This window comes from Astatotilapia calliptera, chromosome 7 (genome assembly GCF_900246225.1).
Source record: "Astatotilapia calliptera chromosome 7, fAstCal1.2, whole genome shotgun sequence".
In the NCBI taxonomy this organism is placed as follows: domain Eukaryota; kingdom Metazoa; phylum Chordata; class Actinopteri; order Cichliformes; family Cichlidae; genus Astatotilapia; species Astatotilapia calliptera.
The window spans coordinates 65,063,914-65,090,265 of NC_039308.1; the positions used below are offsets into that span (position 1 = coordinate 65,063,914).

A 26,352-nucleotide genomic window follows, 5' to 3' on the forward strand; every position below is an offset into this window, starting at 1 on the left:
TAATAGCCTCAAGGGTTGGCTAAATTGATTTTAGTGTACGGGCAGAAAAAATGTCTCTCTCCTGAAAGCTGTTTTACTTTAACAGTTAAACCAATGCAATGCTACAACTTAGATCATATACACTATAGAAATATGTTGAGATTATTCTTGTGAATGCAGTGCACCAAAAACCATTAGTTATGTAGGAAAAATCTATCCATGTTATATCACCTGATATCCACTAGATGGCACACATGGCAAAGAAACATGTTCACCAGTGGAGCTGTACATCATGATCAACCCTATTACTGTCAAAGGTACCGGAGAATGTGTGCATAATTCTATTCGTACACGAGTGCTGCGCAGAGGCAGAGTAATTATGATTTGTACTGCTGTGTAACGATGATCGTCTCTAGTTAAACAGACCTCCATCTTCAGGATTTTTTGTTCCATCTCCTTTTCCACTGTCAGCCTGTATAAAGCTCATGACATCAGTATATATTTGTCAGAAATCTGGGGTTCAAAGTGCTTGCTTTAAAGTACCCAAAGCCAAACAAATCCTCATGCATTTCATATTTTCTCTGCTACAGCATGATATGGGTTTGACAGGTGTGTAGTGAATTTAATATGAATGTCAGGAGAAGCTGAGGCACACACAGAACCTGCATCCGTGGAGTCATGGTTGGCAAACCTCGCTAAGTGACAGCCACACATAAAAACAGAGCGGAAGAAAAAACTTCATAAGCACCACTAAGAGCTCTACACCAACCACTAAAACATCACTTAGCTAGGACTCTATGACTTTACATGCTATTCAGGTCCTCGAGGGAGGTCATAAAAAATAAAAGAGATGCCAGTTGTATTTAAAAGGGAACACAACTGGCATTCATCAGCAAGAGAAAGCTTTGAAAAGCACAGTTTGAACAATGCAAACCATATTAGAATAGCAAGCTTTGGCAATTTCTTTTTAATTTAATGTATTATTGCATTCATCTACAAGCACAGACAGTGGGGAAAAAACCTTAAAATCACACTTTTAGGTCTTTAATGTCCTGCTAAATAGCTGTACACACCCCAACCGATTGAACTCAAAGCTGCAGAGGCACTCTGAAGGGCAAATTATCAGAATCAGAATCAGAATGGGTTTATTGCCAGATGTTGAGGTTTATTATTGCTGTTGCAGTGGAACAGAAAGCTAATCAGTCATTTGATAAGACTAAAATTAGCTGGAGAAGTTACAGGAGATTAATACCTGCTCATCTGTGTCCATTCTGAGAGCTCATTAGGCACCCGTAAGATATGAACTTATACACGCATACTATATTATACCATCAGCATCATCCAAAGTTGTTGTTAGAGAGCCACTATAATGTTTTTCTAAAAGCAGGTAAGTATAAATACAGGAAAATGACATGTTTTAAAAAGTGAAAAAAATCTGTGACCCACTCTGATGTTTATGTCAAGAAACTCACCACAGATTCAAACAGTAGGGTGGCTTATTCAGCAACCTTGATGTTATGTAGCTGTAATCTACAAGGAAGCTTTTTAAGGAAGCTCGCAAACCTAAGAAAATGCAAAAAGTGGGAAACCAAACCAACAAATGTTAAAAGCTTTTTCACTCAGGGTCAACATGTTCAACATGTCTAAGCACCTGGACAGTAAAAGCATTCTTGTCAGTGGATCGACGGACTGTCAACAACTGCTTTTGACATGAAACACACAGAAAGACATTTGATGTTCCTCTCCAGCAACTCCAAACAAGCACCACCGAATTTCAAGATGATCAAACTCAAAACAGTGTCACACAAAACATGCACTCTTAAACATCGGGCGATCGTGGCTCAAGAGTTGGGAGTTCGCCTTGTAATCGGAAGGTTGCCGGTTCGAGCCCCGGCTCGGACACTCTCGGTCGTTGTGTCCTTGGGCAAGACACTTCACCTACCTGTTGGCCAGAGGGGCCAATGGCGCGATATGGCAGCCTCGCTTCTGTCAGTCTGTGGCTACAACTGTAGCTGCCTCCACCAGTGTGTGAATGGGTGGATGTGTAAATGGCCTGTACAAATACAGGCCATTTACATAGTTTTATCTTTTACAGCAACATTCAAGTAAAGCATCATGCATTCAGGTCTATAAGTACGTGGATAGGGACACATTTTTTTGCAGTTTTGCCTCTATTATACAGTCCTGAATTAAACAGATATAAGATTGATAATGATTCCATGTGCTGAACTTGCATTTGGCAGCTGTTCACTGAAACTCTGCAGAAGCCTGTGCAAGTAAAGTATAAATAAATAAGAGACATAGCAAAAACGTTTTGTGCATTCTTAAAAAAAAAGAAATACACTGGACACCTCAACAACCAACAGTTAAAGCAAACGATCACACAAATATTTGTTGGCTGAGAAAACCCCGTCTAGGTGAAGAACAATCTCGAGGTGATTGTTAAAGTTTACAGTTTAGAGACCCTTAGATTCAAAGTAAATGGGTAAGGACATAATGATATTATTCAGTGGCCAAGCCAGCCACCTGATCTCATCCCAACAGAGCACGCCTTTCAGTTATTAAATACAAAACTGAAGGCTGAGAAGATCCGCAAGACTGAAAGATCCACAAACAAACAGCAACTAAAGGCCTGGCAAAGCAGCTCAACGGAGCTGAGTTCATCTAGACTTCAGGAAGTCACTGACTGCCAAAGAGTTTCCAAAATAAAACAGTCTTTCTATTTAAACCTTTCAGTTTGCTCCCATAATCAAAAACACTATGCATAAAAAAAAGATTCAGGACTTACAGCCAACAAAATAATTTTGTTAAACCCCTCGAATTTCAATCAAATCTCAATTGTTTAATTTAAAATTCTCTACAGTAGTATAGAGACAAAGAAGAAGAACAAGAAGAAGTCATTTTGCACCCATCTGTACATAAAGTTTTATTAAACGCCTTCATCCCCTTTGAATCCACTGACTCTCCCCCAAAAAAAGGGCGTTGTGTTGTGGTCGGCTAACACAGCCATCAAAAGCTGAGGCTGGGGAGTCCTGCTGTGAAGCAAAACCTTGATGTTTTTACAGCAACAACATAACTGGGGCTGTGAAAAGCTGTGCCCTTTTCCCTCTCCTTCAGCCTCCAGTCTCTTGATCCTCCCTCTCCCTCAAGTCTCCTTTCCTAACTCAGAGTTTACTGTGCACTGAGTGGTGTCATCTGAACCCATTCGGTGGTTTTGTTTTTGTTTTTTTCCATTTGGGGTCAACCTGTTGCCAAAGTATATCGTTAACTGTGTCCAAGACCAAGAAACTCACATGCAGCTCGAAATGGAAAATGTTTTTGTGGATGTGAATAAATAGAATTTAGTTATAGAACAGTTAGAAGGTACAGTAGTTGCCTTAAATCATCGGGTTTAACTATATATTTTCATACTTTCACTTTTTTGCAGACTTAATTTGATAAAGCTGATAAAATTTAAACATATAAAACAGAGTGAAGCTAAAACGATGAAGGCAGAGGACAATTTTACCAAAGCCTGAAACATTTGACACTAAAGCAATGCTTAGATCGGGATTAGAATCAGGTGTGATCAGTCATTTAACCTCATTTTAATCCTCATTTAACCTCATGCAGTCTATTCTCAGTTTGGAAATGTGTGGCCAGATTTGTACTAATGAATTTAATCTGCGCTTCAGGCTAAACAGAGGAATAAAAACAGCTTTGTTAAAAGCTTCATGAAGACAACAGCACTATTACACCAACTAGTATAAATATATACACAATGTAAGCTACATTATTTAGAGTGCTCACCGTCAAAAGCAGTTTCTGTAAAGCACAGACCCATCACAGGTTAAAAGAGGATTCTGTTTATTACACCAATTGACAAAGGGAGCCAGTTTAAAGTGAAGAAATTCAAGCAGAGTTTAAAACACACCATTAACTCTTGTTCTTGTTGGACTCCACTGGAGGAGAAAACGGTGAGTAGAATTTAAAAAGCAAAGTGAATAAGCATGACAAAAAAAGGCTGCTTGTGAAAGCATCTAGTCTGCCTCACAGGGATTTATAGTGACAACCTTGAGGTATTAGTTTCCCTTTTTCCCCTCCAGAAAGGCCTGTGCAGACCAAACAGTTTCCATGGATGACCTCCTTCAATACTCAAACACAGAACCTTATGTGGCCACCATTGAAATTAAACTGAACGGCTTCTACAGAAGAAGCCATTCTCTTTAATGTGAATGGATACAGTGTCTGGTCTTCATATCTCAGGAATACCACAAAATAATGACCCATTTTTCATATCTGACACTTAAAAACAACACATCTGGATGGTGGCTAAAGTTACGCCACCGCATCCAAAACCAAGTGTGCCTGTCTCTACACAGTCCACCACCATCAGTGAGTAGGGATGGGTACCGGTATCCGGTGCCATGATGGCACCGGTTCTGACATAAACAGTAGTAACCAGACCGAAAAGCAGCGCACATTTCGGTGCTTTTTTTTCCTGAGCTGTGATACACTTTAGATTCTAGCCAATCATTTTACGTTTCCGAGGATAGTAGGCGGGACCAGGTACTTATGCTCTTTTAGAGCAGAGCTACAGACTAAAAGGCGAGCCCAAGGCGAAGCGGTCAAAAGTCGGGCTGTACTTCACAGCAAAATATGCAAACTCAGCAGCAACAAGTGCTTTAAGCTGAAACTGTGATACTGTCAAAGGAGGTAACACCTCGAATCTGATGAAACACCTGGAGACGTATAGCATTTTGTTAATGCGTCGCCAGGTGTTTTTTTAAAAGCCAAGAAATGCACCGTATTTGATAGCTTGCTGCGAGACCTCACACCGAGCACATCTACTGCAGGTGTGGTGCCTGTTATCGGACCCGGAGTTAGCAACATCCCCCAAAAACCCGAAGAGGAGAGTCCTGGCCCCTAGCCCTGCCAGTGTAGCAGGAATGATGAGGATGATGATGCAGCAGCAGCCGTTCTTCTCTGCGTGAGTAGCTTAATGTTGTTCGTGTGTAATTTACGTTGAGTAGGCTAACCACGTTATTACATTAATGCACGTAAGGTGAACTAGCAAACACCGTCATAGCTACATGCGGCTGTCTTCTTGTTTGATGGCAGATACTCCCTTCACCCTGGCCAAAAAGGCTAAAATGACCAAAGAAAAAGTGGGAAACAGTTAAACATGAGAGGTTTTTGGACAAAGTTTGTGTTTTTTTCCATTGTTTAAGCACTGCTTCCAGCCAAGAGTGATGCCATATATGCCCCATAGCTGCAGAAAAGGCTAACATTGTTATCTTTTTACAAAAAAAAAAAAAACAGCTGAACATGAGAGGTTTTTGGACAAAGTTTGTGTTCTCCATTCTTTAAGCACCGGTTTGAGCACCGTTTAAGCACCGGCACAGTTTCAAAAGTACCGGTTTGGCACCGGTATCGGATAAAACCTAAACAATACCCATCCCTATCAGTGAGTAAGTGAACCTGAAGGTCCTAAATATATTAAGTAGGTTTGGCCTGAGCTGAGAACATTTAATGAATATAGAGTTTTTTGGAGCAAAGGACTCTGGGGACTCACCACTGCTAAAACTTGACACCATCCTTTACTTTGGGGAACAGTGAGCCCTAGAAATAAAGATCCGCTGTGTGATTTCACACACCTCGCAGACTGTTTACAGAGGTGATCCGCAGTGTTTACCAGCTCATTTTAGCACACTTCTTTCAGTTTCAGTGTTTGAGAATATAAGAGGTTACCAGCTAATCAGAGGTTAGGAAGAATATCAGAGGTTATAAGAGGTTACCCAGCGTTTTCTCATCTTTGTAACTGGGTGTTTCCAGTGTCCCTGAGCTCGAGAAATCAGAACATAATCACATTATTGGCTCTTACCAGTTAACACTTGTTGACAACCATGTTTGTGAGACACCAGACGCTATTAGAGCAAAAACAATACAGTAACTTACTGCTTTGCATGTGTTTTCGCATTTCTTATATATTAAAATAAGTTATGCAGTCACCGAAATATTTAAGACATGCAGGTTGGTCCTAAAATTGAAGGCGCACGGCTTGTGTATGAACACGCCTGTATACCTAAATGGTGGGCTCCTGTAGTTAACCCACATATCCACAACCAGAGCAACAAGCCAGCCCTGAACAATCTGTAATTTAGTCCAAGGAGCATATTTCCTGGAATGTCTATTGTCTATTCTACTGCAACAGCCTGAAGCAACCACGGAAATAACTACACCTACCCAGCACATGGGCTAAGTCTGTTACAGTTAGGCTTATTCTGTTTCATGCATTAATACAACGTTTCCTTAATTTCCCGACTAACAAAACTAATTACTACATTCTTCTTGATTCACAAAAAGCCTTCAAGGTTCAACCATCCTGCTAAGAGAAGTATTTCAGAAACAATAACAAAGCAGTGATTGAAATTAAATAGGATAAAGGCAGAATCGGGTCATTGCAAGGCTGAAACTAAAAACCAAGCAGAGTCAACCATGTTGTAATTTCTGACCAGGTTTTGTGTGGCTGGAAACACAAGCAGTGATCTCTCCAGCTCGCTTGTGCTCTGCCTGTCAAATAAATGAAGAAAAACAAGGGCCGAGCGACTCCTCTGACTGGAAGAGCTGGAAAAAGTGAAAGAACGATGAAGGCACATAAAAAACAGGCGACTAAAAGGCAGAAATTCAGAGAAATGGTAAAATTAAGCAAGCCTATGAACCACAGGGGGGCATAGTGTGGTATGTGCTTAAAAACAGAGGCATCCATAACGCCAACACAACAGATTATATTAAGCTCACAATGGTTAATAACACACTGACACACGTAGACAGAAAACAACACATGTACAGCCTGCCCAGCATCCTCGTGAGGCAGGATTTTTCGCTGATGTAAAATCTAGCATATCTTTGGCAGGGCATCTTTGACAACATGAAATGAATCAACAGGAAAATTATTGTCCTCCTCTTTGCACTTCCCAAGCATCCCAATGATGCCATTTCCAACCACTACGGATATGAGTCACTGTCACAAAATCACATATTCCAACCCGCTCATAATCATAATCACAGAAAACTATTTTAGGCACGCTAAGAGTACGCCGCTGTGTTCCCTAAATTGGCTTGGTCTATAAAGAGCATAGCAGAATGCTGTGATGAGTCAGTTCTATATGGAAACTCCAGGTACAGTCCAGATGATCACCGCAATATGTGACCACTGTCGGGTGTGACAGGCCCTGCCCAAGTCAGTGGTTTAATGTGGAATTCTCTTCACGGACAAACCAAAGGCAAATTAAATTTGCCGAATACGTCTACAAGTTGCAGCTCATCATTTGTCTTACTTTGTCTGAATGCAAAAGAAAAAGTTAAATGTTAACTAAATACCCTGTTTCAGTAAGAATAGAAGATAGAAGAAACCTTGTGCTCAAATAATGACTTCTGTACTTTCTTTCACCCACACAAGTAAACTGCTTGAGAAGAAGGTTCCCATAGCATCCCACTGCACCACAGCCTTCAATTCTATTTACACAGCGCCAAATCACAACAACAGTCACCTCAAGCTGCTTTATATTGTAAGGTCGATCCTACAATAATACATACAGAGAAAAACCCAACAATCATATGACCCCCTGTGAGCAAGCACATTGGCGACAGTGGGAAGGAAAAACTCCCTTTTAACAGGAAGAAACCTCCGACAGAACCAGGCTCAGGGAGGGGAGGGGCCATCTGCTGTGATTGGTTGGGGTGAGAGAAGGAAGACAGGATAAAGACATGCTGTGGAAGAGAGACAGAGGTTAATAACAGATATGATTCAATGCAGAGAGGTCTGTTAACACATAGTGAGTGGGAAAGGTGACTGAAAAAGCAAAACTCAATGCATCATGGGAACCCCCAGCTGCCTACACCTACTGCAGCATAACTAAGGGAGGATTCAGGGTCAGCTGGTCCAGCCCTAACTATATGCTTTAGCAAAAAGGAAAGTTTGAAGCCTAATCTTAAAGTAGAGATAGTGTCTGTCTCCTGAATCCAAACTGGAAGTGTTCTTAGTGCAAACCTCCCAGTCAACTGGGGTCATTCAGTGTGGAGTTTACACGTTTCTTCTGACAGTCCGCGCATGTTCGTTAGGTTCATTATTTATTCTAAATAGATCGTAGGTGTGAATTGGACAGCTCTGTCTGATAAATAGTTATGAACATGGAAGGATAGATGGCTGGCACACCCGGTATCAAACTGCTGTAACTTTCCAAGTATGTTTTATTGAAACTGTTTCCTCAATAATTTAGTCACATTTATGCTTTATTAAAAACATATCTGCTGTTGCCATTTAGAAAACGTATTCCTAGTAGACGAAAGTAGAAGAATGTAGAAGAAAAAGGAAACCGAATGTAAGGGAAAAGCATAAAGAAATATAAAGAAAAAAACCCATTAAATGTTTATCTGGAGCTGTGGCATTTACCGTATGTCCTTGTTCGATCCTTTGCCTGAGCCAAATGGAAAGTCAACAAGTCATTTGTTTTAATTTTCCACTGTGGTTTAAAGACTATATGTGGCATAATTAATAATGCTGGACTGACATTTCCCTGCTTTTTTCCAATCAAAGAACAAGAAATGCTCCACTGCTTTGGTTTTTGGAGTCAGTACTCAGCAGACCTCTGAGAAAAGCATCCAGTCTCAAAGCTGTGAGCTAAATCATTATGGGCTGTGGGGCAAAACAGATCTAACATGTGAAGTAACGAAACAAATCTAGAAGGCATAGCAATGCTTATAGTTTCAGATGCCACGTCAAACTTGTTTGAAAGTTTAAACATCTTCGATAACTGACAATGAGAATTAAAGTAAGAAGGTGTACATCTGAAGGAGCCAGCTCAACACAAGGGAATGAAAAAGAGAAAAATATGCTGAGTTTGTGTAGTCTATTGTGTTTGGTATTCATACCAGTGTGTGAACTCCGACAATTTCTGTGCTGAGTAACAACACATCCCGATTGAAGGTTCACTGTGAATCATGTCAAAACTTGCTATTATTACATCATATTATTTTATGCTGAATATTTCAAGATTTATAGTTTGATATGGATGCCAGTGAAGCTGGACTGATTTTATATTACTTGACAGCACAGTAAAAGCTCTGAGTATAAATGGGTACAGTAGGCAGATATGTGAAACATCCCCTTGAGGTCTGATGAAGAAAGCCGTCTCTCCCATGTTGCCTAATTTTCCCTTCCCCTGATCCCACAGGCCTGCTGCTTTTTTTAGGTTTTTCCCATCTACCGTTTATTTTGTGATTTTTGTATTGCTCTGCGAGCTGCCAACAAGATTTCACAGCACTTATGCTACAAGAATAGTGAAAGGGACTTTACATTTATATATTTTTCTATCATACCTGTCTATCAAAGTAGACCATCTCAAATTTACATTTCTCAGGCATAAGCCATTTCCATTTTGATTCCAGCTTCTCCTGCGTGATGACTGGCTTCTTCTCACACTACTCCTGACAGTAGGACAAAATCAAACATTTAACTGTCAGGACATCAGATGTGACAATGGGTCTTAGGACACTGATGAGAATTTTCCCAGTATTTTATAGAGTAAACAACTAAATTTGAAATTAAATAAATAAGTTTCACATTTATGCCTACAGGAAAACGGGAACAACAGGGAAACAAAACCAAAAAAATAAACTACGTCCCTTTTATCGAATAAACTGACTGCAGGATTGGTCCAAATTCCAGAATGGGGTTCATTGACATTAGACTGGATTTAATGAATGAGACATCTACCTGCACACTGTTTTTGGATGCTCATGCTTTTTAGCGAACAAAATAACAATAATACAATAAACAATATAATCAGTCACTTAAAACCAGCACAACAACCACAAGAAACAAACCATACCAAAGCAGCTGCTCCTACATTTCAGGACACAGGGCCTGTGGTGGTTTTACGCTCTTACATAATGAATTTGTCTAATACAGCTATGTGAGCAGGAGAGGGAAAAACACAGGATGGAGGCACAGGAGGTGGGACTGTTGGACAGGAAATACCTAATTGATGCCCTAAGCTACTCATGACCTCTGCAAGAAACAATGGACCCGCCAGCCTTAAAGCAATAGCACTTTCCCTTCTTCCAAAGGTAAAGCTGACATTACAGTGATGTAGTTCATCCCCTGAACACCGTATAAACCTTCTGCCTCACGTGTACAAGTAGATATGTACCCTGCAGGAGCCGACTTTTCATAGCAGTAGTTCAACATGCAGAGAGAGAGGGACTGTGTAAACATGGCATTTTAAACAAAATATGACTTGAAAAGAAGGCGTTCTTATATAAAATCATCCCAAATATGCCCAGATACGCCCAACAAAGTCGGTACTGTAGAAAAATCTAAACAAGCAAAAGCATATAGTTGTGGATGCTAATTTTCCCTGTGACTGGAGTGGGGGAGGTGTAAGGTCCTCAAGTTCAGGCCCTCTACCTGGGAGGCTGTTCCTAGGACTGCGCTCCTCTGGACAGAAACCTCTGATCTTGTGTTTGGATACTGCTGGGGCCTCTCCTTCAATTTGCTCCTGTTACCACTGGGACCACTTTGGAGTTTACCTTCCACATCTGCTCCAGTTGCTCCTTCAACACTTGACACTCCCTTCTTTCTGATGTTACTGTTCGCTGGTATTGTTACATCTATCACATCTAAGAACTTCTGCTCCTCGTCAACTACCGCTATGCCTGCTTGCTTAGCTGCTTTTCTATCTAGAACTTGAAGTCCCACAGAACCTTAGTTCTGTTGTTCTCAGCTGTCTTCAGCAGTGTCTCTTTCCTTGGGATTAGGGGACTTCTAATAAATGCGGCACCTATGTGCCACGGGAGTTACTGTAAACTGTCCCAGCCACTTGTTTGTGCCTCTCAGTGTACACAGTCCCAGCTTGCATCTTACATCCTGAACTAGACCAACTCCAGGGCACCTTTGCACAGTCTGCAACTTGAGTGCAGCTGGCTGCGGTAGACTGCTGCCTCTATGGATCCGATGCATTGGGTCTGTGTTTTTGCTGCCATGATCAAAGCCTTAAAGTTTCATTCTGAACTGTCTAATCCTTGTCCTTCTTCTTTCTGTTGCTCATAGAGCCTCAGTGTGGCAGACTTCAGGTGCAGGACTCGGCGCACTGTGAGAGGTTTTTGTGTACTGACATTCAGAGGCATCTATTTCTTACTGTAGGCCACGAAGAAATGGATACCCCAGATGGGTCTCTGATGATTGGAAGGACATATTCTCACCACTGAACTAGCTTTTCAGCACCTATCTTAACTTCTGTAGGTATTTAACTATGACTGCCCTCTTCACCATGGTTCTCATTGGCCTGTGGGATCTCCATACACAACTATTACATATCCAGCATTCAAACCTCTCCACCTCTTTAGTACTCATCACCTTCTCTCTCTTGGCCACCGTTTAGCCACACTTATCCAGCCCAAATGACATTTGAATGAGATCCTTCTGAGGTGGATCAATAAGTTGATGTCTCAGCCACTTCTGGCGCACAGCTTGATCTTCCATATACAGTAGGTGACTTATGATTACTTATAATTACTCCATTCTTTAGGGGTTTTAAACTAATGCAGTGGGAGTAGTTAGTACAGGCGGTGCTCAGTTTTGTCTTTGTGATCTTTACTGATATATATGTATATAATTAAAGGATCCTGACCTCCTTCTGTACTACTTACTTGAAATTTTTCACAAACTATCACAAGCTATTTTGCATGTGATATAGTATTGCTTTTACTATGTAATCTGTGAGTAATGTTTCATGTTTTGGTGGCTATAACACAGTAATTTGCCAATATTTGGAATAACTAGACTATTAATTAAGTTCCTATAATTACTGTATATTTAAATAAAGCTTTCAACCTCAAACGTTCTTTTGCCAAGACAATTAACAGCTGTTGTATCTTATTTTGAAAAAAATTTCCAGGCCAAAATTTGGCAAATAGAGTATATAAGAAGCACAACAGCAATCAAAGGTACATGCCGCCCTAAATATACAGCCAACAATAAAAAGGAAAAAAAATCTGAATTTGCTGTAATTTTTTCCATCTTATGCTGAAAATGTGGTTCAAAGGTTAATTGTTTTAATAATGTGCAGCTTTTGAAAGATTGATAAGAGATGGGCGACAGATATTAAGTCGACCCCATTGACTGGAACTGACAACTGCTTTATTTTTACATAATGACAAAGTAACACACAGACTTATAAATCACATGTTAATAAATACACTGAGCATATGAGCCAGCCAAACGGCAGCACTTGCATCACAGCGGCAGTAAATAGGAACATCTATGCACAAAGAAATGAGTACTGCTATTAATAGCAGGACATGAACAATTACTCTGAGTCAAGAGCATCTCAATCAAGCATTCTTTAAGGAATTGCTACAGAGCTCCGATTACACAGGAGAGAGCCTCAGCCACAACTTCTGAATCAGAAACACGAGGCTGTGTTGCTAAGAGTGACTCTGCAAACCTCATCCTCAGAAGAAGCCACAGCCTGCAGTGGAAACTGGGTATGACAGAGAAAGTATTTTGCAACTATCTAATGAAATTTAGCAGAGTGCTGAGTCCTTCATGACAAAAGTTCTGTTCTTTGATTGCTTGTAGGAGTAATCGCAGCACACTTGTGAAAAAAGGGTTTGTGAAAACATCTGGAAACACAATTTACTTAATGTGAGAGGTACTCCCACTGAGAAGTAATATTTCAGCTGTCAAACAAAACAAATTGCTTTGCCAAGAAAGGATTTGCCTTTGAACACTGAGGAAAAACTTTTGTTGTATGAGCTTCTTGGAAAGGATCAATGTGGGCTTTGCACATACTGTGAGCACCAGCATTATGAGCAATGGGACAGTCAAGCTAATTCAGTTGTTATTGTGTCTCCTTTCAGGCTTCATAATGGGAATCTAATACTTCTGACATACAATTAGACAGATCGGACTGCCATAGAAACAATTTCACATTTATGAGAATTTCAGTCCAGAGTCCAGAAACTGTGTGAATTTTTTAAGTGTTATATTGGGCGGTTTATAATAACATAACCACGGGATAAAACGAAATAAGGTGGAATAATAAAGACGTTGAAGTTACAGTATACAAATTCCCTCTGCAGTGCTGCAGAAATTTAACACAAGCCAGATGGCAGCAAGCAGATCACAGCTCACACTGTGGGACCAGCAGCACATCCACAGCAGTCAGTGAGCTCAGTGTGGTCTTTTAAAAACACAGGACATCAATCCTGGCCATGTTGTCTAAATGAAGAACACTGCCAAGAACTTGCACACAGTCTGGGCAGAGGGGTTTAGGCCACCATACATGAGTTGTTGCTATAACACTGTCTTCTGTCTGAAAAGGATTATAGACTTTCAAAGGATGTCTACCTATGCTCCATCACATGTCGTCACATCCACAATGGACATATTCACACAGTTTACTATAGTCTCATTTGTACAGCAAGTCCTGAACCTGAAAACTGATTTTCCAGTCTGTTCAGGGTTCCTGCTTGGAGTCCAGCTAATTTGCATGTTAAACAGGAGCTCTCAAAATATTTGAATGCATGTGTCAAACAGGCTGAGGCCAGGGGCAGAGAGGTTCCTTGTTACCATCCTCGTGTGCGGTTTCCATCCTTCAGAAGGCAAAGCAAGGAGAGAAGAGGTTCATGGGTCAATCAGACTGCCCCTCTTCAGCAAATGCCAAGACGTTTGTAGCCCAGAACTACAAGAACAAAACCCTCCTGTGCACTCTGCAAACCAGTTTACATTCAGGTTAAAAAAAATCCTGGATGGATGGATGTTTGTCCACATATTAGAACAAGTTTAAAAATGGATTTCTAAAATTTATGCAGCTTTGGACACAACCACAACAGTGTGGCATGTAGGATCCAAGTAACTCACTTTTCAGGATGTCAACTTCGTAACCAGATCTTACTTCAGATTTTGAAAGCAGATTCAGAGTTAAACGGTTGGTTATAGAAATATCATATCCTAAGCTTTGGACATCTCACGGAGCACTGTTCAAGCTAACATTGAAAAATGGAAATTGGAGTATAACACAACTGCAAACCTACCAAGACAGTGCCATCTACCTACACAGAGCAGCAGCCAAGAAGCCCATGGTAACCCCGGAGGAGCTGCAGAAATCCAAATCTCAGGCTGGAGAATCTGTCCTCAGGACAAACATTAGCACTTCACAAATCTAACAAGAAGCTATAAGAAATCCTGTTTGCAGTTTGCTACAAGCCATGTAGGGGACACAGCAAGCTCTGGTCAGATGAAACCAAAACTGAGCATTTTGCCGTATGTTTAAATGACCCAGTCAAGGTCCAGACACGTCCTGTCCTAAATCCCATTAGCATGACTTGAAAATTGCTCTTCAACAACGCTCTCCAGCTAATCTGACTGTAACTGCAAGGAAAATTGATTCGACAAAGTATTGACTCAGGGGGGCTAAACACAAATGCACATCATGCATCTTTTTCCTTCCACTACACAATTATATGTCACAGTATGTTGGTGTATCAGACAGAATCTCAAGTATATACATCGAAATAATCACCACTACTTATTCAAAGCAGAAAACTGAAACAAAGAAACAACGTAGGGACACTTTTCTGTACTTTGTGTACTAAATGTACTTTTTCTAATATTTTGAGTCGTTTTCTCAACAGTATGCAGTCACCAACAGTAAGCATTTGGTTAGTGGAGTTTTAACCCAGGCACTGAAAGCTTGTTTTAATAAGACATAGCTTGTTTGCCCACAGTGTGAAAAAAAACAAACAGAAACAAGCATAACTGAGTAAAAGACTCGAGCAGAATTTACTGGGTTCATGGTCATTCTCTTCAACACAACAACACCCTGATAGCTTGTCTGGGTTGAGCATTAGAAGTGGGATTTGCTGTGATATATCTGGCTTTGTATATGTTTTCACCGCATGCTTGGCTGAACAATCTCATTCAGCTACAAGAATGTGGAGAAAGCGTCGGCTATTCAACACAATAACAGGTTCATTGCCCTCAATCAAAACGGATCACTGCTTTTTCTTTCAAATAAAAGAAACTGAGATATTCATATTTTTATTTGGAACTTTCAGAAATCAGCATTACAGCATGTTAAAAAAAACTACAAGTGCAGAACAGCAGCAGGAAAAAAACAAAACAACTAAAAACTTATCGTCATTTCAGGTGTTTCTATAGAGTCCATGCTTCAGGTACAGAATCAGAATCAGAATCAGTTTATTGCCAAATGTTGAGCAGGTTTACAACATTAGGAAATTGCTGCGGTGCTTCAGTGCAAACATAGTGTCATAAATAGCACTTAAATAGACATGAAAAAATAAAAGTAGGGATAAGAATTAAAAGTGCTACGTAGAAAGATATGTGCATGAGATATACATGAGATATATACATGAGAATAAGAATTAAGAGTGCTACGTTGAAAGATATATACATGATATATACATGAGTGCAGGTGGTGATCAGTGCCAAACATGGAATGATGCAGTGACACAGCGTAGGGTCATGTGTTAGTGGTGGGAACAGTCATACGGTTATTGTTCATGTGTCCAACAGCAGAGGGGAAGAAACTGTTCTTATGGCGAGAGGTTCTGGTGCGAATGGACCGGAGCCTCCTGCCTGAGGGGAGCAGGTCAAACAGACTGTGTCCAGGGTGAGAAGGGTCAGCTGAGATCCGAGCTGCACGCCGCAATGTCCTGGAGGTGTACAGGTCCTGCAAAGATGGGAGTCTGCAGCCAATCACCTTCTCAGCAGATCGCACAACACGCTGCAGTCTCTGTTTGTCCCTGATAGTGGCTCCAGCGTACCACTATCAGGGTTAACAGCTGACTGATGCAAATAAATACAAAAATAAATACAAAAAGGTTTATTAAATGTTCTTTTCAGAAATGATAGTATGGCTCATTGGAGGTGTAAAATAAGTTACTTTACATTTAATTACATGGGGGGGGGGGGGGGGGGGGGAACTGCTTCTTTTAAAAGGCAATTCTTTCTAATTAGCTTAGCCTTTTATCTATTATAATGCAGAAAACGTGGGATTTGGGTGTTTAGATATTTTGTTTTAAACTAAACAGCCAAATGTTCAGTGTGTTCAGATCATCAAAATGACAATTACATATGTTAATCTGCAAGGGTGAAATTATTTATTGTACCTTTCTATTACAGTATTACGGTGTAAGCCAATCACTGCAAAGACCCACAGTTTGTCTGCTTTGAAAACCTTTAATTTGATGGTTATAGTGGAACATGTTATTTTTTCTGTCATAGCACTCAATTACACAAAAAAACCTTTACAAAGACAGAAAAGTATATAGACAAATGTCTCTCATTTTTACCTACCACAGAATGTGAACAGTCATACTGCGAACCATCCGAAAACACACTAGACACCACAACTCACACAGTATTTTACACAATACAGTCAAAGTTCATTAGGATACAACGTTCAGGAATTGATCTCACTACTTTAACTTAATTATTGTCAAAAAAAAAAGTTTGCTACGATATAATATATTTGCCACGTCACCTCTTCAGAGAAACCTACTACAGCAATATTGGTACTAATATTTGATCATTTAAAAATCTAATACATGATACAAAATGTGCAGAATTTTTTTCCCCAGGCACAAAAAACACAGAGAAAATTTACCAAACATTTGTCATGTGTAGTTATGAGTCCCTGCTAAGATAATAGTTTTAAAATATTGGTACAATGTGTGTGGATGAATCATTGGGAGCTTGGGGAGTGTGATCGTGTGTACAGCGTCTCTTTATGTCTGTCTCCACGTTGGGTGAGTGTTGAGTAATTGCATATGAGAGCATGAGGGTGGGAATGGATGTTTGTATCTGTGTGTGCCTGTATGCCTGTGTCAGGTCGGGTATCAGACGCCACCTCTCTGGGGACATCTCAGGCGCTCCAAGGTTTGGAGGCCTATCTCCACCCACCACCACTTCCCCTGCCAATGGCAGACGCCCTCAGACGTCGGTGCGTTGGTGGTTCTTTGTGTCCGGGGATGGGCGTCCAGGTACACACCGGCTCACTCCTTGGTGGCTTCTTGTCGGGGCCTGGAGCCTGGGGCTCGCTCGGGACACTTCGGAGGTGGGGTGCCCCCGGCCTCTCGGCCTGGGGCTCGGTCACTCAGGCACAGCTGGCTGCCGGCGGAGCTCACGGGCGCGTCACTGCAACTCCCCCTGGCTTCTGCTCTGCGGCTGCTGAGTGAGCCTTCATCTGGGACTCTCCTCAGCTCTTTCTGGGACAGTGGCGCAGCTGCCCCTCTGTTGGTCTTCCTTGGTCTCTTGTGTTCTGGGGGCCTCTGGATGTCTGGAGTTTTGATCTCCTCCACACCTGCTTCATGCCCTGGAGGACGGGGCTGTGGCCCCCCCCACACCCTCTAACAGATCATTACATGTAGGAACCTTTTAAAAACAAGCGTGCTCATGCTCACAGGTGTACACACGGGTGATCACACACACACACACACACACACACACACACACACACACACACACACACACACACACACACACACACAAACTACACCCTTTTTGGCTCCTACCTCAAAGCACACTGTGCGCTGTCAATATTACGTGCTGCACAATAATGTTTAATATTTAGTATTTAGTTATATTCACATATATCATCGTGATGTTGTTTATTCTATTGCTCTCGTTTTCTTCTGCTTGTTTTCTTTTTTCATTCTCAACAGGTGATCCAGGTGATTGATATATGCATTTTTTGTCTGCTTGTTTTGTTAGTTTTTGTTTTTTATCCCCGTCCCTCTTCCCCGCTGTTTTTCTTTCCCTTTCTTTTCCCCAGTCAAGTCTGTCCCGTATTTAGCAAGTGAAAATAAATAAAATAAACAATAAAAGGTCAATCAAATAGACCATTACGGCAAAGCTGGGATGGTCCATTTGGTAAAGTAAATCCGTTGGGCATCTTTCTTTGCCTTTAGACAATAATTCTGATGGCAAAAGAGCCAAACGGGACAGGCAAAAAATAAATAAATAAATAAATACTATTCTACTCAGGCACACAAGCTCATGATTGCATAGTTCCAGAATGCCAGAAGTAAAAAAAAAAAACAAAAAAAAAAAACACAAAAATACACAAATAAATAAATAAATAAATACATTATAAAACTTTTTTAAAATTACGCTGTTCTCTCCTTTTCTCTCATCACACACAACTACGCTGCCTCCAGCAATGGTGCTATCTTTAGATCACTCTGTGCTGGAGCTCCTTCACCGTGTCAAAATCATGACCCTTCAACAACAACAGCAACATTTAAAATGATATGCATGCTTCTGGCCTGACGTCTGATGTTAGGGGTTGAAAACAGGTCACTCTTCAAATGAAAATTGCACCTTCGCCCGTGGGTTGTAATCAGAGACCGAGCCCACTGAAGTTTCGATCTACATACAACTGCAAGTATTAAGTAAAGGAAAGAGAAGATGACCCAGAATGGGAGAAATTAATAATTTTGTATTTTGTTCAAGGACTGATTGCAATCATTTGACAAACGAACATAAAGAACTTTCACTCTATGTTGGTCTCCAGTTGGCTATTTTGTCATGACCTTTCTAACAGAGCAAGCGGGATGAAGAAGAAGCACAAATCAAACAACAGCACTAACGTACAGTATATGTGCTGTACAAGTGTTTTTATCTACCCAAGCCAATAGGATGTATGTGGTCTGCCAATGTGTATGTCCTGCATGCAGCTCAAAATCTGTGACTCCACAGTAAATGTGCACAAACTGTGCATTTGCTGGAGGAATAAACTGGATGCACAGTCTGTGCACTTTCTGATACAGCATTTACATGAGTACCACCATTTCTGTGATTAGTAGATTAGTCTGCTTCTGGACAGAAGCTTATAAGCTTAGTCTAAAATGAAAACGCTGTTCAGATCCACATGCTACACCAACTGAAATAGGCCTACAGTACACCCACACATTTTATGTCCCTCTGGGATCTTTTAATCTATCATTAAAAGAGTTTTTGGCAGCAAAGACAAATGTTTTTTTACTCTCAGTAGCCACAGTTTGGCAAGTTAATACAGAGGAGCAAGTCTGACCACAAGCTTGAATTTTAACCATTTACTGGATTTTCTTAGGTGTCTCCTTGCTTATTTGGATTTTACATCAAAAGCATATTTAAGCAGCCGACTAAGAGTTGGAGCATTAATTGAGCTTTATTGCATGACTGCAGAATTGTGGTTTACTCAGTTTAATAAACATCATGTCTCTGATTAAGCTTCTTCTACAGAAAAGGTTTGGTAATGGTTTCCATAAAATTGTATCTTTGGTTTTAAACAGCTGACGTGTGACTGTATTTAAAAGCATTTATATGTAAATGTTCTGGAGTGATTTTCTATGGGATTGCATTCTTCCACAATGAACCGATGAATGGAGCCAATTTGATTAATCATCCCCCACAAATAACTCACACATGCATCACAGAGGAACGGGACGAGACTTAAGTATAATGCATTCCCCAAATATTTAGTAACAAACTCACTTATCGTTCACCTGCTCCCTATGCACACTGCCGTGAGTTCTCAGAATCGGCTCCTTGAGCACAAGAAATGACAACATCACAGAACGCAAGCATGGAGAAGCTCACGGCTCTCCAACGGGAGATTGAGAGACCAGTGTTGGACTGTAGAACTGCTTTGAAATTCATACGAGTTGTTCGCACTAAAGTAAAAAGCACCATCACTCCATGCGGATACCCTTTCGGCGCCAGCTGCGGTCGCAAGGCTGGAGCCGAACAAAAACATCCTGATAACAACTGTGTTTAGTCTGTTCCTTCCCATTACATGTAAGGCCACCTGGGTTGGCTGGAAGACTGTTTACTTAGCCTGGCAGGGCAAAGGACACTGTCTCAGCTGAACTCTGGACACGCACACACAGACATATACACTGATATGCACACACTCATCCCCCCTCCCTTTCCAAACGCCTTCGATGCTTGTTCCCTCCTGGGAACACGGCGGGTCTGAGCCCGCGCTGGAATGGTAGCGCTGGGCAGGATGGCTGCTGTGTTTGCTTCGGATTACTCCTCACCCCCCACCCGACCCTGTGGCTGGTCACGTGCTCCATAATGTTGTGCTGTGGACATTTATGTGCTTTTTGTGCAGAGGAATTTTTTTGTTTCCTGTTCTCATGCTGCATGCCTTTTTCCCTCTTGTACTTTCCCGTTGTAGTGTATATTTCAGTGTTTGTTTTCTGTGACGCTACCGATCTCCGACCTGTATCCCCATGTGATGTCTGTGTTGTGTGTGTAAGGTCGGGGGGGGTCCTATCAAGAATAAAACCTTGATTGATTGATTGACTGATTGATTGATTGATTGATTATAGGGAGGTGATCTGCACAGGGAGGAGAAATATATTAGAGTTCAAAACAATATGTCACCACAAGAAAGTCTCTAAGGGTAGAAGGGAAGGAGACTCATGTTTAAAGCATTCAGTGGATGTAGGTCTCAATCCAAGTTGCATGAGGCTCTGTAGTTGCTCATAAAGTTGTTTTTAATTAGCACACTGGCATCAAGCATGAGAGCTTCTCCCGTCTTGTCAGTGAAGCTCTCTTGTGTACAGTTAATCACAACAGCTTCAAAGCTGGTAATAAATTACTCTTTCGGGATCTTTATGATTATAACAACGAGCATTTAGAACAGCAGAGGAGACGATCCCCCAATACAGGTAACAGAACAGGAAATGTTTCCTTTTTCTCTTAAATAATATTAAGAATGATTCAACTCAGAGTGCTTCTCCAACTGAGTAATCTAAATTTCCTTTACTATGTAGCATAAGATGTCATGCTACGTGTATAATATATTAAATATGATAAATGTACATTAGCAACAAGTGCTGCTTTGAATATTTACTCTTGTGCTCTCTGACGGAAAGGTTTGTGATTTGTGGCTGGGCTGATTGTAAAATGGGATGTTTCTATCAAATTATTTAACAAATTATTTATGTTTTGCTTAATTCACCTTAAGGCCTTTGAAGTTTTGCATTCTGTAGACAAACTGTAGCCCTGTGTTAGGCTAGTGACTTGTTCAGTATGTACACCACCTCTCTGCTTTATATTGTAAGGTAAAGAGCTCACAATAATACAGAGACCAGCTGCAGTCTCTCCAATGATCCTTAGTTGGTTAAGCAGCTAATAAAATAGGTGGATGGATGGAGGGGAACCGTGCAGTAAATACTGTGGTGTAAAGGGGCATGTAGGGAACTTTGATGTCAAAGATTACTGGTTTGATAAAACACTTGCTACTGTAGCTGTCTGTGGGTGGTAAGCCACCCACAGACAGGCTTTAATTTGATGGTTATAGTGGAACATGTTATTTTTTCTGTCATAGCACGTAGCACTCAATTACATAAAAAAACCTTTACAAAGACAGAAAAGTATATAGACAAATGTCTCTCATTTTTACCTACCACAGAATGTTAACAGTCATACTGCGAACCATCCGAAAACACACTAGACACCACAACTCACACAGTAATTTACACAATACAGTCAAAGTTCATTAGGATACAACGTTCAGGAATTGATCTCACTACTTTAACTTAACTATTGTCAATAAGAAAAAGTTTACTATGATGTAATGCATTTGCCTCGTCACCTCTTCAGAGAAACCTACTATATTTATATCTCAAAGAATCTGTTTACTGGGGGAACGCTGCTTCGAAAGAGACCCAGAGAGGCTGATTTAAAAGAGAATAGCTGATGCCGGCTTCTAGTGTAACCTCTCAAAAACAATGTTTTCACAACTGTGCGAGTGCACATAGCAACAGAATTACCCATCAAATCCATGCTAATGTACCTGGTCTTGCACACTCAGTTTGATGCAAAAGAGAATCTATACCCAGCTGACTGAAAAGCAGGTACATCATGGTAGAGCTTAGTCAGAACCAAGGCTGCGCATGCAGACTCCACAAAGAAGAGCCCCGGTTGATCTGCAGGTTGAATCCAGAAGCCTCTCGATGGAAGAGAACAGTGCTAACCACTGTATCACTGTGCAGCCCTAAAGCAAATTTAATGTAATATTGTAACAGTAGAGACTTCTGTACTCCTGTTCAGTTTAATAAAGCAGAACTTCACTTAGATTGAATTAACTGCCATATTTTATTCACTTCACTTCATCTACTGAAATGTTTAAAGCTGAGATAGATAATGATCAAAGTACTGCTTGTAACCTGTGGAGCTCTCACTCACACATCATGGTCAAAACAGCCTAAACTCTAAAGCAACTAATGACGAATAAAATCAACAGCATCACATCAAACATAGACATATACTGTAACTGCAGAAGTGAGATTCCCTTATGGATGTCATAAGGGAATCTCATTATAAAAGATATGATCTATAACTGAAAGAATGTAAGTCTTTCAATGTGGAAAATGTTTTTATGTGCAACCAGATGGATTCTGGCTTTCTCCTCTTGACTTTGAAAATGAAGCCACACGATATCTTCAGTACACCAATAAAAAATGACAAAAAAGTACAAACATGATATGTAATATGATATCAGTGTCTAAGCAGTACCAAAATTTGTTTGTTATTATTTTCTGCTATTTATTTAGTTGCATGAGGAAAAGCTACATTTAATTATTTGATAGCTTGCAAATAATATTTTAATAAAAAGTGTTTACAGGTTACTGTGGGGAAGTCATTTTAGACAGCAACCATTATAGACCGGCTGTGTCCTAGAGATCAGATGAAAAAGGTTCCCACATATCCGCCCATCAACACAGACAAAGGCAAACAATGGAGGCTACAGCTAAACAGGCCACCAGGAAAGGAAGTCCTCCAAGCAAAAGACAACAAGTCTGTTGTTTCAAATTCCACTCCGACTGCAACAAAACTGCAGAGCAGACAGTATCAGTCGAGACCACACGGAACCAAGAATACTAAATGTAAGGCATAGACTGAGTTAAGGGTGCTGAAATTCAACAGTTATACAAAATAAAGCACAAACTAAGCAAGGTGGTCTGATTGTGTGTTGTCAGTAGCACCTTTAGTCTTTTTTACATTGTTATTGATTTTTTCTTCCATAGTGAGACGGTTTGGCAATGATGCGCGCAGGAAAAGAGTTCCCCGCTGTACACATTTGGAAACAATGTTCTCCCACAGAAAGTGAATAAGAAACACGATGCACTGTAGTCCTGATCACACGAGTTTTGGTGAGAGAAATCTGTTTCACCTTCACTCTGAGCAGACAGGATTCTGACTTGGAAATAAAAGGTGACTGTAAAGTCAAAATATAGGCATAGACTGTGCTGCTGGCTATGTACATGCAGCTGAGACTTGGATATCTGATCTGCATCTCATAAATGCACGCCTTGAGTAGGCCATAAATATAAAAGTCTAAAATAAAGAACATAGCGCAGGCTTCCCTGACGCAACTTGCAAAGTCAGAGTGAGTCATTGCACATGGTGCACAGCAGCAAGGAACCAGTTATCTCTCACAAAGACAAAGGCCGCTGTGCTCTTCCTGTTGCTGATTGGCCTGGAGGGATGTGATTAAAGTAGCAGAAAAAAAGGGGGGGATACAAGACAGAGCTAAATGTTGACATAGCAGCACAGCTCACCCATTGTGAGTCCTCGCAGAATGAAATCTGCCCAGCACGGACGGTCGTGCCTACTCGTCCCAGTGAATAGGAACGTTCACGAAGGGACAGAACAGAGAAACGAACTCTGCGGCGGCTGCGTGGGACAGCGAAAGCCGAGGAAGTAAACATGGTTGAGAGGCTCACATTGCCGCTTTTGTTTGTCACCACAGAGAATCAGCCAGTGCGCCCCAGGGGAAAACCTCTTCACAATGCTCATAACTGTTACTGAATTAAAATACAGTAGCCTTAGAGTGCTGACTGTGCAAAGATTATATTTATTTATGTATTTATTTTGCTTGCTCATGGATATGTCAAGTACTTATGATGAAATTCTTCCATTAATTTTACTATATCTAATCCAAGGCGGGCCATTTCTGTTCTGATGGTAGATTTCTTTGGTTAAAGAACAGAGAAAAAGTTCCCTCCAGAGCTGCTGAAAATAATCCACCACAAAAATGAAAATTCAGAACAAAATGGAAATGTTAGTTAACAGCAGCAGGTCAGTGGTGGGGCACTGACCTCATACCATGAGAGGAGGAGGAATGCGAGGTCAGACGGAGACCTCTCACTCCCCTCTCATACACAGGAATAGATATGGTGTGCCATCCATGTTTGGAAACATGAGATTAAAAAAAAAAAAAAGGGGGGGGGGGGCACTGCTGTTTTGACACAGCTCTTTTTGACCTTTGACCCCTTCTGTGTCTAAACTTTGTGGTAGGTTTCGTTAACAATGTGTCTTCTGTGAATTTAACATTTTTCTGTGGGAAGGAAAAAATATTTGATTTTAAGGAAAGCATGCATAAACCTTTTTGCAGAGAATTTAACTAGACCCAGTATTCTTGTCATTACTTATGTCATTTATATACTCTTACATGGTAATGAACTGATGTTTATAATACACATGGAGGCAGTTTAAGGTGATGAAGTCAGTGTAAGTGCAAATATTCCCTGTGAGTCAAAGGGTCAGGCTTCAGACTGATCTAAACACCCAGTTGTATGAGGTTTCTTTTGTTTGTTTATACCCTAAGCTCTAAGTAATGCCAGTAAAATCCTTCATACGGTCATCTCAGGCACACAGCTCTGGCCAGGGGAACCCAAATGGTGTTGACGTTTTTTGTTTGTGGCGAGTCAGGTAAAAGTTGGCTTTAATGGAGGGTGGCCTTAAAGACGGGCAGGAAAAACAGCCATTTCAAGGCTCGGAATACAACAATTAATCATAATTTCATGCTTAGGTATTCTACCCATAGCCAGGCCTACACTAAATAATATATCTGCAAATGGGATACACAAAAACATCATTCACATCCTCATTTTCAGTCATGACACTGCTTCACAGGACACAGACAAAACACTCATTGCCCACATGGAAACATGTGGATGGAAATAAAGCTTCAGACACTTCACTGTGATCAGATCTAAAATGAGATCTGCAGCATCCTTAGGCAAAAAAGATGGGGTGATACTTATTAGGCTCATCAGAATGTCTGTTACTAAACACGCCCTGTGCACAATGGTGAACAGAAGGGACAATCAGTGAGGAACTCCAGAGATGAGCCTATTGTTGAATGGAAGTATGCTGTATCATAGCAGCCTCCCATTCAGCTGTTGCAAAGGACCCAGAATATACGCTTTTGATTCTTCAAATTCCTTCAGACTTACACGATCAACTTATAATATGACCAAAGAGGCAGCAAAATGCTTCGCTTAAACCAAAGACAGGGAAATTTACTTAAATTTAAAAAGCCTTTAAAATGGACGGAGGCTAATACATTTATAGAGAGAGAACAGAGCAGGAGGATGAAAAGTTGAAGTGATCAAACATGACACAGTGTCACACTGAAATCTTGCCAAGTCCCTGCCAGAAATGAACACGGTCATGAAATAGCATTCATGGGAATAATACAGCCATTAAAGGTAATTCACTGGGATACTGAAACCACTCAATTCTCTACAGACCCACTATAATAACTTACAGTCCAGCAATAGTGAGAAAATATTCCCACAGTAGTTTAAAAAAAGGTCACTGCAAATTGGCTGCCGCACTCCTGTTCGCTTACTTATCACATCACGTCGTACTGTAGTGGTTTCATTTTAAAGCCTTCAAGCATGTCGATGCAAAAAATGTCAAGCGGAGAGTAGAAAGCTCTAAAAGCAGCGTGGCGCTTTACCGCGAACACACCGCTCGCTGAGCGGCCTCAACACCGACACGTTTAAAAATAATGATATCAATAATAAAAGCATGTAGGCAAACAGTTTCTTACCTGGTGAATCCCCAACTCTAAAGTTTCTCTGTAGCTGGAAGCTGTCAGACGGCAAATGACTGCCACGCAACTTCAGCTGAGCAGCTTTGGCCAAACTTTCCAGCCGGACGCGTTTGTAGTCCCACTTCTGTCCTAACACAAAGTGTCTGGGACAGCACCCTTTCCAAAAATCGGACGTGTCTCCCTGACAGATGTCTTTAGCCGCTATATTATATGATGGATTGAGGACTGAGCTATCTGGTTGGACGAGGAGGAAATGAAGTTTGAGGAAGGAGGAGGGGCTCGCTCACTGGCTCCGACTGGAGCGTCGGAGACTCGGACCTTTATGAGTTACAGAGGCTTGGACTCCTATAGAAAACATGTTTGATTTATTAAGATGTGACTCAGGGGTGTGATTATATAAAAGTTTGGCAGTTATAATAACGCGAGTTTTGACAGATGACCAGAGAGAATAAATTAAAGTATG

At 40.9% G+C, this 26,352-nt stretch overlaps 1 protein-coding gene across 1 annotated transcript in view; it reads right to left on the reverse strand.

The window, feature by feature from the left end:
• tspan9a (tetraspanin 9a) overlaps nucleotides 1-26,145 on the reverse strand; it is a 193,352-nt gene extending 167,207 nt beyond the window's left edge. Inside the window, exon 1 of the mRNA XM_026176639.1 lies at nucleotides 25,887-26,145. The gene's annotated coding sequence lies outside the window, so the exon portion shown is untranslated. The remainder of the gene's footprint in view (nucleotides 1-25,886) is intronic.
• Nucleotides 26,146-26,352: the final 207 nt, after the last annotated feature.